We start from the raw sequence: 12942 nt of genomic DNA, 5'->3' as shown, positions 1-12942 counted from the left end.
TCCTGCCTCCCAAAGTGCTGAGATTATAGGCATGAGCTACTGTGCCTGGCAACAAAATTCTTTTTTCTTTTCTTTTCTATTGTTTTCCTTTTCTTTCATTTTCCTTTTCTTTTCTTTTCTTTATTTTTCTTTCTTTCTTTCTTTCCGCCTTTCTTTCTTTCTTTCCTCCTTTCTCTCTCTCTCTCTTTCTCTTCCTTTCTTTCTTTCTTTCTTTCTTTCTTTCTTTCTTTCTTTCTTTCTTTTTTCTTTTCTTTTCTTTTCTTTTCTTTTCTTTTCTTTTCTTTTCTTTTTCTTTTCTTTCGTGATGGAGTCTCGCTCTGTTGCCCAGTCTGGAGTTTAGTGGTGTGAGGATGACTCACTGCAGGCTTCACCTCTCGGGTTCCAGAGATTCTCCTGCCTCAGCCTCCTGGTAGCTGGGACTACAGGCACGCACCACCATGCCAGGGTAATGTCTGTATTTTAGTAGAGATGGTGTTTCACCATGTTGGCCAGGCTGATCTTGAGCTCCTGACCTCAGGTGATCCGCCCATCTCGGCCTCCCAAAGTGCTAGGATTCTAGGAGTGAGCCACCACGCCCGGCCTAAATTCTGCGTTTCTAAAAAGCTCTCAGGTGATGCTGAGTTGCTGATCCAGGGCCACATTTTGAGTGGCTCACTCCCATGGCCCCTAAGTCCATTATCCCCACTCCTTTCTAAGCCCTCCTTCCCACGTCCTTTGCTCTCTGCAGACGGCTTTGCCAGCCTCGTGGCATGAGTTAGAAGGTCAGTTGTTCACCTGATGTGGTTTGAGGTGCCCAGCACGGCTGTTCTCATCTCCATGAACAGAAATCCTTTCCATGCCCGTCTAGGGTGTCAAGTGGTTGACACTTGTGTGTGACTGTCAGGTCCTCATAAAGAACACCATTGTTTGTGGCTGCAGAAGTGGCCACCTACAAGGTGGTCTCGGTGGACCTGGAGCATACTGGACATGCTTGCTAGGGCAGGATCGACCCACTCCAGGCTGTTTTTGTTCCCTAGAATCATCTGCCTGTGTGAAGGCCATGTGTCTGATTTAGTCCCAGAATGTCAGGCAGCTTCGTGGACTGCCAGGCACCTTCCCTTCTAGGACTAAAGTCCCATTAAAGATGACCGATTGCTGTCTCCTAGCCTGGCTGGCCACAGCCCTCCCTTGCCAGTTCCTGGTTGTTATGGATGCCCAGATCTGGGAATGTGCATTTTCCAGCCACATGCCCGTGTGCGTGTGTATGTATCTCAGTCAGTGCCTGGTGGAGCTCTGCAGCACAGGTGCACGGGCAGAGCTGCACCTCCAGTCTCTGGAAAATCCAATCTGTGGTGACGCAGAATTGTACTTGTGGCTGTTCCCGTTTGCCCACTGTATCATTGATCAGCTGATTCATTTATTTATTCATTCTCTCCCTCGTGCAGCAAGTGTTTATTTACTAACCACAGTTGATGTTCTGAGCTGGAAGGCCCAAGTAGCTGGAGAAGACTTCCTGGAGAAGGAGGCACTGTGGGATGTGTGCGTGCCTGTGTGAGCATGTGCATGCCTATGTATGCAGGTGTGTGTGTGCGTGAATGTTGCACACTTCTGCACAGTGTTGTGTGTGGAGCACTCATGGACGTGTTCAGAACACACACATGTGCATGCGCATATGGCTTGCATGCGCACACAGGCTCTTATGTGTAGGTGCACTCATATGCTTTTACGACTGTGTACAGGTGTGTATAGAGGTAGGGTCTTCATGAGCAAAGCCTCAGTGCCAATAACATCAACTTTGGAACCCCTGTCCTGGCCTGCATCGATCCCAGGCTGGAGCAGAGGAGCTGCTGTTTGGTAGAGCTGATTTTGTAGCTTGGCTCCATGTGCGTGTGAGCACTTGGGTGTGTTTTAATTAACTAGAACATTTGCCTGGAAATGAGCAGCAGCAGCAGCAGCCGGCGCACAGGCAGCTGGAGGGGGGTGGGGCGGTGCAGCGTGGTGGTGGAGGCCGTGGCAGCCCGGAGTCTGAGTTTTAACGTGCCCAATTCCGGCTGAGGGCACCGTGGAGGGAGGGGTGGGGCAGGTCACCCCCAGTACTGGTTATCACCCCAGCAGGCAGGGGATTCTGGGAGTGGCTGAACACTGCAATTCGCCAGCCTCCTAGTCAAAGATGGCCAGGTTAATGGTTCCAGCACCTGGGTGGGTACGTGCCTTTCCTGCATGATCCAGGGTGGGCTTCAGACCTATGAGCCATGCAGGACTGACCAACTGCAGAGGTCACCAACTACAGAGCTTATACCTGGCATTTAGTGGGTCCTCTGTACATGAGTGAGTCAACAGCTAGAGGAAGCTGAGGCTCAGAGAGGTTTAGTGATGTCTCCAGGGTCACACAGCATGTTAGCAGACCAGCTGGAAATGTTGACTTTGTTTCCAGTGTTATCTTTCCAACCCTGGTTATTTTGCATGAAGAAAAAGCATCATCTCACAGCAGATGAATTCCACACACCACAGGCCTCCTGCTCTGCCCTGGGCAGCTGATCAGTTGCCTGCCTGCCATCCTGTCTACCTGGGTGGTGGGAAGGATGGACTTCCCAGGACATCTTGGTGTGCTGGAGTTTTCTCTCACCAAGGGTGAGATGAGAGGAAGCAGGGGTGGTCTTGATTGGAGGGGAAGGGCTGGGACTCAGTCCCTTTCTAAGACAAACTGGCCACTGGGAGCTCACAGGCTGTAGTCACTGAAGAATATCTCACTCAGACCGCAGAGTCCCCTGGTGCCCTCTTCCCTGCCTTCCTGTCTGTTCCAAGGCCTCAGAGCATCACTGTGGCTGCAGTCCTGTTCCACCCCTCTGTACGGCACTACGTGGCTGCCTCTTGGGCTTTGGTCTGTGCCTTCGCTTTGTCCCACCCCACCTTGAGGACCCCTGCCTGATTATTTTCCCTGAAATACAGCTTTGTTCACATCCCTGTTCCATCTGGTGGTGCAGGGAGTGGACTCTGGGCCACACTGCCTGGGGTCAGATGTGGACTCTGGCCCTGACTGGTTTTGTGTTTCCAGTAGAGCGACATCACCTCTCAGAGCCACCCTGTCCTCCCTTGTAAAGTGGGATGACGCACAGTGTACCCATCGGCTGCAGCACACATATGCAGACGGCCAGGATTACCAACTGGGCTGCTCCCTATTTGAGAACACGCTGCGTGCTCTGCACACACACATCACAAATCCCTTAGGCACTCGGTGACACTTGCTTTAGGAGAGGTTACTGGAACATCAGCTGTTGGACTGGACTGCAAAATTTTGTTTGCGTCTCACACTCATTCCTATCCCAGATCCTGTGCACATATTTCTCTTTTTGCTCAGCACACAGCTAAATTCATATATTTCAAAAAAAGTACCCATGCTAGAACTCCTGTGATATCTACATTTACTCATTTTCCATCTGCTTGTCTTTCACTTGGAATAATTTTCGCTCTCAGAGTGCCAGTTACCTTTGCTTGCCTTTGCCCTGGCTATTTTCTCTACCTGCTCCATGGCCTTTTGTATTTTTTTCTATAAATTAAGACCCAGCACCAGGCCTTCATGTCCCAGGGTGTCCCTGATCACCCTACCAGAGCTGAGCTCTCTGGCTTTGATAGGGACCCTTTTAAGATCCCACCATGGACTGCCTTACCTTGTGCACTTTTCTCAGCCTCCTCTAGAGCTCATGCTCCTGAAGGCAGGGCCCTGGGTTTCTTCCTGTGGGGCATGTGGAGCACGCAATGCTTGGTGGATCCTCATCAGGGCAGACTGAATGGATGACCAGATGGGAGTTTGTAGCTCCCCATGGGAAGAAGGGTTTGTGTGCATGTGCAAGTGTGTGCACATGCATACATACATGTTTGCATGCCTTGCATAAGCATGTGCATGCATACACACGTGTGCCCATGTGTTTGTGTATGCACATGTGTGTTTGTACCATCAGCCTGATGCTAATTGTGTTTCTGAGGAAAGACGCCTGCTTTAATTTTTAATTAGGAATCAGGGCAGTGTGGGAGCAGGCAGCTGCAGCTGGAGGTTTTCCTCAACGCTGGAGTTCTCCTTAACAAGCACCCGCAGTCCAGGCCGGCCTCTGTTAGTGCTGGACACCACCGCTTGCACTGGTGGGAGTGTCTTAATGCCTATGAAATGATCATGTAATTATTTGGTAATGGAATGCCAGGATTTTGCCTATGCAACAATCTTTCCCAGTGGGTGAAAGAATCAAGAGAAGTTGGAGATGACCAGGGTAGTGGTGGGGCTCCAATGTCGTTTTGATGGGATGGGGTCGCCACTCCTCCCAAAGGCATCTGGGAGTTCTGCTGGAAGTCCCAGCCTCTGTCAAATGGGATTTACCTGCAGCCTGTTTCTCCTGGCCTGGGGCTGTGTTTAGCATATTTGTTGTGGGTAAAATGATCTGTGCAGACAGTGTCAGGTAGAGAGTAATTACCTCGGTACCAGGGTGGGGTGATGAGCCTCACCTGCTGGTGGGAGCCCCCCTTGGGCTCCTGGGCTCCAGCAAGGCCCTGGGCAGGTGTGGGAATGCCACCCAGGGTCTGTGTACTCCTAGGCGGGCGCCTCCTGGTAGAGGCTGGCCCATAGATCACACCACGTGTGACAGGCTGTAGACACTCTGGGTACATTTACAGATGCTCCACTCTTTTTCCAGAGGCTTTTACTTTATTTTTTAATTTTTTTGAGATGGAGTTTCACTCTGTCACCCAGACTGGAGTGTAGTGACACGATCTTGACTCAGTGCAACCTCTGTCGCCCAGGGTTTCAAGTGTTTCTCCTGCCTCAGCCTTGCGAGTAGCTGGTATTACAGGTACGTGCCACCACGCCTGGCTAATTTTTGTATTTTTAGTAGAGACGGGTTTCGCCATGTTGGCCAGGCTGGTCTCGAACTCTTGACCTCAGGTGATCCATCCTCCTCGGCCTCCCAAAGTGCTGGGATTACAGGCGTGAACCACCCCGCCCGGCCTCAGGAGGCTTTTAAACTGCAGCTCTGTACTTTGGTCAACTATGGGACACCCTGGGGATGAAGAGTGCAGACCCTCCAGGCCAGACGGCCATGGTTTCCACCCTGCTGCTCCACAGACTGTGGGGAAATTATTTCTTAACTTCTTTGTGCTTCACTTTCCTCTCTGGGAAGCAGGAGTAGCAATAGTACCTGCCCGACAGGGTCACCAGGAAGATTAAAGAGGCAGTGCAGGTCCAGAATCCCCTATTCACAATTCTGAATTCCAGAAAGCCAGAAACCTGAATTTTTTTTCTGTAATGTATTTGGCAGCCAAGTTTGACCTGAGCTGATGTGAAGCTATTTATGGTCTTTATTTCGTTCACATTGGTGAATACCTATATGTTTTGCTGCAGAAATAACAGTGTGCCTGACTGCTTCTGGGGCATTCCCAAATATGCAGCAAATGCACTGTCTCACCTTTCTAGAATCTGAAAAAGTCTGAATTCGGGAGCATATCTAATGATTTGGGTTTGGGGTAGGCAGTTGTGGACAGGCAAATAAAAGATGTGGGCCGGGCGCAGTGGCTCATGCCTGTAGTCCTAGCACTTTGAGAGGCTGAGGCGGGCAGATTGCCTGAGCTCAAGAGTTCAAGACCAGCCTGGGCAACATGGCAAAACCTCGTCTTTACTAAAAATACACAAATTAGCTGAGCCTGGTGGTGTGTGCCTGTAATCCCAGCTACTCGGGAGGCTGAGGCACGAGAATCTCTTGAACCCAGGAGGTGGAGGTTGCTAGTGAGCTGAGATCACACCAGTGCTCTCCAGCCTGGGCGACAGAGCGAGACTCCACCTCAAAAAATAAATAAATAAATAAAATAAAATAAAATAAAATGTGTGGGGCACCTCTCCTGGAATAAGTGCTGAGCAGACATTAGATGGAGCCATCACCTGACCCATCTCACAGAGCAGCATTGCCAGATTTCTTCCTATTCCTTTCTTCCTCCCACTCTTGGCCATGCAGGGCGAGGTGGGTGATGGTGGGAAGGTTTGTTTGCTTGGAAGTCGTGTGCACGCACACGTGCACACCCATGCTATTCCTCTTGGCCGGAGGTGGGACACCTTGTAGCGGGTGGACGCTTTGCTCGGGACCTCATGAAACCATCAAGGCCAGGCTTGGTCCTAGGGTGGGCTGTAGGACCTGGGGCCCATGGTTTGTCTCTGTTTTGGACGTGGCTGCTGCCAGGCCTCGAGCTCCCTGCAAGAACCAGATCAGAGGGTACCCCCTTCTCATATCGTCCCTTACCCTCACTGCCTCTCCCAGGGGGCAGTCATCCTTGTGTTGGAGGGCACTGCCAAGTGCATGCTGACACCATTTCTTCTGTGCCCTCTGGGTGACCAGGCACAGCTAATGAGGGAAGCTGGGCCTTCCTAGTCCCAGGAATCCTGTTGGCGCTGAAACACCTGAAGGGGCTGTGGCGTGTGGAACTGCAGCTGCCTACGAAGGAAGGCAATTAGGAGGGCTGCAGGTGGACCGCCCTTCTTTTATGTATTTACTTTTACGCCCCAATAAGACATCTCCTTCGAGAGGCTTGTCCTCTGGCGTTGCTGGCCTGACTCCCTAAGGGAAGTAGCCTCTGCTTTAGGCTGCAGTCACAATTCCATTCCCATCACACTGGCTTTTTAAAGAGCCCACACACTTAAAAAGGATGATTTAAACATCTCGCCTCAAGCCGGTGGTGTCAGCTAGCTGTAGTTTATCTCTGCGTTTGGGTTGTAAAACCCAGCAATTAAGAAAATCTGCTTCAGATTAATTGTAGCCTATGTTGGCTGAGAATGAGGCAGCGTGCTGTTTCGCTTGGGTTTCACAGCTTATGGGGCAGGGGGAGCCGGAGCATGTGGGGAAACTGAGTCCCTGACAGACGGCACAGGGGGCAAAAGTGGGCAGGACTAGAATGCAGCCCCAACTCCTCCTCTGCCTATTCCTTGGCACTAGGGTGGCTGCCTGCATCTAGCTGAGCCTGGCTGCTGGCAGAGTTGGACAGGTAGGGACAGCCGCTGGTGACCCATGAAGTGGGAAAACCACGCCCTCCCATCCTTACACGGCCACAGCTGCTAGGGAGTCTGAGACCTTGGGACAAACCTGCTGAGCTGGGGCACATGTGGTGCAGTCCGCTTCTTTTGCAAGGAGCCATATTTCTCTCTGGCTTCCATCTGTGGGCATCTGCACTGATCTCTCACAGAGACAGGTTGTCTGAGGGTTGGTGGCTGGGAGAACTCAACTAGTGGGTGATACCTACTGTGTGCTGGGTGCCGAGCCAGGTGGTCACATCCCAGAGACCCATGCTGTCTGCTTTCCCCTTCCAATGTCACCAAACAGAACTGCCGGACTGCAGCAGCTCCTGCCTGCAACTCTGGGCCCCTGGAGGGAGCATCCAGCCCTGGCGTGAGCCTCCCTGAGTTTGTCTTCTTGGCCTTTTTTCCTCTCTTCTCGTGGCGGGGCCACTGCCCTGATGCAGGGAAACGGACAGATTTGGCTTGCCTTGGCGTCTCCTCCCCTTCCCATCCTGGTTATCCCGTGTGTGGCAATGGCAGTCAACAGTTTGCAAAGCATCTCCACAGCCATCATTCCCCTCTGACCCTCATTGCAGCCCTGTGAAGTAAGCAGAGCCAAGGAGGGGAAACTGAGGCTTGGAGTAGAAGGGAAGCTTGTGTAGGGCTGTTTGGCCCTGGAGTAAGGAAGCAGGAGCCCTGGCTAGGGCCCAATTTCCCAGCCCAGCTGGGCTCTGTGTGTGGGGTGACCTGGACAGTGAGGGGTGACATAGACGGTGAGGGAGTGCAGGGGGAGATATCACCAACTCTTTTTTCTTGTGGTTCTCTTCTGAATCCTGATGGTAAGAGAGTGAAGTTGTGGGCTTTCCAAGGGATCTCTAGGCCCAACTTCTGTCTGGTGGGCCCAGATCCCATAAGGATGAGGTTTGCACCCCACCTGGCCTGGCTACATCCTCTGGGCTGCCCTGTCGGCTGCCTGCTGGGCTTAGCTCAAGAATGGCTGAGAGGAGTCCATGGCAGGCTGGGGACAGTCCTGCTGCATCTGAAAGAAGAGTGCCCCATATCCCGCTCCTTGGGGATGGTGGCCTGGGCCTCTAGGGACGCCATGTAGGAGATAAGATGGATTTCTTTCTTTCTTCCTCTCCCTGTCCCTCTCCCTCTTTGTTTATGGAGTTTCGCTCTTGTTGCCCAGGCTGGAGTGCAATGGAACGATCTCGGCTCACCGCAACCTCTGCCTCCCGGGTTCAAATGATTCTCCCACCTCAACCTCCTGAGTAGCTGGGATTACAGGCATGCACCACCACACCTGGCTAATTTTATATTTTTAGTACAGACGGGGTTTCTTCATGTTGGTCAGGCTGGTCTCGAACTCCTGACCTCAGATGATCTGCCTGCCTCGGCCTCCCAAAGTGCTGGGATTACAGACCTGAGCCGTCGGCGCCTGGTCGAGATGGATTTAAGACCATGCTGCACTCCCCCCTCCCCACTTCCTGTGCTTACTAAGGGTTACCACTGGGGAAGGGGGACCAGGCACTGAGCTAGAAACTTCCCTTCAGTCCTCAAGCAAGGAAGGAGTCATAAAATGTTACCATCTTCATTTTATAGTTGAGGTTTGCGGCTCCGAGAGGGGAGGTCACTTGCCCCAGGTCACACAGCATGTAGATGACAGAGCCAAGATTCAAACACAAGCCCACGTGCTCACCTCCCTGCCCACCCCTCCTTCCTCCTGGGGGCCTGGTGCTTACTGGGGATGGGGCTGGGAGAGCCTGCAGGCTGTGGGTCTGCAGCATTAGTGGGTTAGTGGGAGCTGTTTCCCCAGGTCCTACTACCTGTACTGAGGCTGCCTCAGGTGGCTCTGACCCTCTTGCCACCTGCCCTGTATCTTGGCTGACCTCCAGGGGTTCCAGGGGTCAGTTTGGGCCCTGCCAATCAAGTGGAAAGCAGGATCCCTAAACAGGACCAGACAGCTACCACTAGCTCAGTGGGACCTTCTGGATGGAGCCTGTGTCCAGGTTCTTTTTCTGAGCACTCCCTGGGGTCTCAACAATGCTGCTCACCTTATAGGTGCAGGGCAAGGAAGGTAGGAGTCCCATCCCGGGAGGACTCAAGGTTTGCAGAGTCAGCCTCTGAGTTGTGGGAGCTTGAGCCTCCCACCCCTACCATTTCGGGGCCTAAGTTTCCAAGTCTGTATAATGTTTTCCCATTTTACAGTGCCGACTCTGTGTACAGGTTCTTTCCCACCTCCTGCTCAGCATGGGAGGGGTTGGGGGGTAGGGGCGTGAGGACTTGGTGAACTGCATGGAATAGGGCCACACTCCTGGGTCTAGGTTGGGTGGTCTGAGGCTCTTGTAGTTCCCAGAGCCAGAAGCCAACTTCAGGCTCTCCTACCTGCTGGAGTCCTGCTAAGGAAAGTTTGCAGTTGGGAGAACAGGTTGCCTCGGGAAGGCAGGTGGAGCAGGGCTGGGCATTAGCATGCAGCTTGCAGCCACACAGGCCTGTTTGCACACTGCCTCTGCCAGCCCAGCCTCCTCACCTCCCTGAGCCTCATGCTCGTCTTCTTTATTATGATTATTTTTGAGACAGGGTCTCACTCTGTTGCCCAGGCTGCAGTGCGGTGGCACAGTCATAGCTCACTGCCCCCTCAAGTTCCTGGGCTCAAGTGATCCCCTGGCCTTAGCCTCCCAAGTAACTGGGACTACAGGTGTGTACCACCACACCTGGCTAAATTATTTTAAATTTTTTTGTAAAGATAGGGTCTTGCTATGCTGCCCAAGCTGGTTTTGAACTCCTGGGCTCAAGGGGTCCTCCTACCTCAGCCTCCCAAAATGCTGGGATTATAGGCATGGACCACTGTGCCCAGCCCTCGGTTTCCTTTTCTGTGACATGGAGATAACAATTGCTTTTACCCCAGGGTGTTGCTGTAAATACCAATAGAGCAGGTCTTCAGAAGATATGGTCTGACTCTGGGCCAGAAGTTTTCTGAAGGCTTCCCTCCATCCCAGTTGGTTCCTCTTTTTACCCTGTAATTTCTTTTATCCAGTTTTAAAATTCTCCCCTTCCACACTCTGGGGATGAGGATTGAATAAGAAATCGAAAGTAGTCAAATGGCTAGCTCTTGTCTGGCTGTACCCTGACCCGCGCTGTCTGATGATGGTCTCCTCTTGGGCCTCCATGCCCACACCTTTCAGTTGCCAGAGTGGCAAACACTGACCCAGTTTGTTCTGGACTAGGCATTTTACTGGCATCTCTAATGAAATCAGCACAACTGCCCCTTGAGATAGGGACTACTATTGTTTCTTGTTTTTTGGACGAGGAAGGGGAGGCTGAGTTAGTAAGTGGTGGAGTTGGGATTTCAACCAGATCTGGCTGACTCCAGGCTTATTTCCCTGTGGGCTGAGCACCCAAGGAGGCTCTGGGCCTAAAGGCAGAGCTGCAGACTGGCCAGTTTAGAGGCCATGGGAAGAGAATTTGAGGTCGGTGTTGGTGATGGAGTCGGTGATGGGGCTGGCCTCCTTCCTCCCCACCGGGCCATGGGCTTGTGCTTACCCCCAGCATTGTGCTTTCCCACCCTGCCCTTTTATTCTGGGGTCCCAGCCCCCCTCCCCTGGCCTTTTGTTTCCCCTCCTCCATTGCCCTAATGATTTAGCCCAGGTGGCAAGTTGCATAGAGAAACTACTCCAGGGAAATAAGAGTCCTTACTACCAGCCTGGGCCTCAGGTGTGCACCCAGCGGCCCTCCCTGGGGCTCTGGTGAGCTGGGCCTCCCCCATCTCCAGCTGTTAGGCAGGAGCTGGAGGAGCTGTGTGTATTGTGTGCACATGTACTTGTGTGTGGTGTATATAACTCTGGGTATGTCTGTGCATGCATGCATGCAACTGAGTCTATATAACCATGCGTATGTAATGTGTTATATGTGACTGTGTGTATAGAACTGTGTGTCTGTAACTTTATGCGTGTAGAATAGGCAACCGTGCATGTATGTAACTGTTCACTTATAACTGTGTATGTAGCTGGTGTAATACATGATCGTGTATGTAGAACTGTGTGTGTTTGTAACTCTTTGTGAATGTAACTGGCGTGTGTAGGTGACTGTGTGTCGTAGGTGTGTTTACGCCTCTGTTGAAGGCAGATGGGGAATGGGGAGGCATTAAAGGCGTGAGGATTGGGAGCGGGGCCCCAGGAACGTATGGTAGGGGCTACAGTTACCGCCTCTGCTGGTTAAAACACTCTTTGTAGAACAGAGTTACACACATGTTTAGATAATTAGAACAAAAGCCAAAAGAACAATTCCGTTCAAAGGGACGAAGCTGGGAGGCGGGGGCCAGCCAGGATCTGGGGGGCCGCATTCCGTCTCCCCAGCTCTCCCCGGCCTTCACTGCGTTTTGATCGCACTATTTAGAAAATCCCTTTGTTGTAGGATAAACTGACATTGGCCTGCACATTTCTGCTGTGAAGTTTGCTGTGTTCTGAGACCCACTCGGGACAGCCAGGCCATTAGGAGCTGATTAAATGAGCTAATTTTAATTTGTTCAGTGGTTACAGATGCAGAGACCTTTCCATGCCCTTTTCTTGAGGCTCTATTTATTTATTAATTTTCTTTTTTTCTGAAAAGAAAAAGACCTTCAGGTCTCCCTTCTGTCTTCCCATCCCCCCTTAAAAATAAACATATGAAAACATTTTTAACTAGAACTTCAGCTGGGAAAGAGACAGCTGGATGATGGCTTTGTGGGATTGGCCTCCAGAGGTACTGATGGGGAACTCCCCGAGACTGTGAGCTGCGGTGGGGGGGCGGCGATGCCAGGGCTGGGCCACCCACTGTGGCTGAGAGCGAGGAGCCGAGGAGCCTCCATGAAGCCTGTCAGAGACCTCAGTCTCACTTCCAGGCCTTTGCTCTTGCTGGTCCTGCTGCTTGGAGCTCATTTCTGCCCCTTGCTTCCTTCACTTGGCGAATTCTTCTTCATCCTGCTGGTCTCCACGGAGAGCCTGCTTTTTCCAGGAGGGCTCTGGCACCCTCACCGCGTCCCTGTTCTCCCCCCAGGCCCCACACACTTCTCCTAGCAAACACAGAGGATCAAATGTTGTCCCTCTCCCTAGGCTGTGAGCTCCGCAGGCCAAGAGCTGCCAGTGTGGCTCACCCTCCTACCCTCACCACCTAAGTGCCTGCTGGGTTGTAGGCACATCAGAGACATCCTGTGGATAACCAAATGGGTGAATGAATGAATGCATGAAAGGATGTGTGGGTGACGTCTGTATTTACTGAATGCCGCTATCCACCAAGCTCTTGATGGCAGGACCCTGGGGTCCCACCAATTTGGAAGTGCCGCCCCTTGGGCCTCAATGCACTGTTGAGAGTTGAATTTCCAAATATGGCGGTAGTGGGGACCTCAGGCCTGCCCGGCCAGGCCAGTCCCCAGCCCCAGGCCCAGCTCTGCTGAGAACCTGACCAAGGCTGAGCAGAGGGAAGCCAAGGGAAGAAAATTGCGCAGTTAGTTGGCTTTTTACAGCACTTACAGGCAAGCAGGCCTTGGGAGTACAATGTGCCCACAATGAGGGGCGTTCAGAGCACAAAAGAGCAGGGACCCTGGGGCTGCAGCCAGGGGCCACCCCTGATCTCGCTCAAGCTGCCTGGCCCCTCCTAGCTCCTTCGTTTTAACACCACCTTTCGCTCTGGTTGGGGCACCTTTCGGTGAGCAGCGGGGTTTTCCCTGGAGCTGTGCCCTGGCTGTGGCCCGGCCAGTTTCCAAGGCCTGGTTTTCATTTGCTGAGAGCTGCTTCCCGCAGACAGCTCCCCACCCACCCCACCCAGGGGCCTCCCAGGGGCCGTCCCCCCACCCTGTCCTGGCAGACAGGGGCAGTGTCCGAGAGAGACCCTTTGCTCCCTCTCCGTGGTCCTCCCTTTAACCCCAGCCTCAGCGCCAGGCCCTGGCATGGCGCCGGCCCCAG

General features: G+C 52.6%; 1 protein-coding gene across 2 annotated transcripts in view; it reads left to right on the top strand.

Moving 5' to 3' along the window:
* ZNF423 (zinc finger protein 423) overlaps window positions 1–12942 on the top strand; it is a 366017-nt gene that overhangs the window by 178147 nt on the left and 174928 nt on the right. The window lies entirely within an intron of this gene.

Source organism: Piliocolobus tephrosceles, chromosome 17, assembly GCF_002776525.5.
Source record: "Piliocolobus tephrosceles isolate RC106 chromosome 17, ASM277652v3, whole genome shotgun sequence".
Taxonomy (NCBI): Eukaryota; Metazoa; Chordata; class Mammalia; order Primates; family Cercopithecidae; genus Piliocolobus; species Piliocolobus tephrosceles.
Note: the sequence above shows the minus strand (reverse complement) of the source record. Positions and strands in the feature narration are given on the sequence as shown.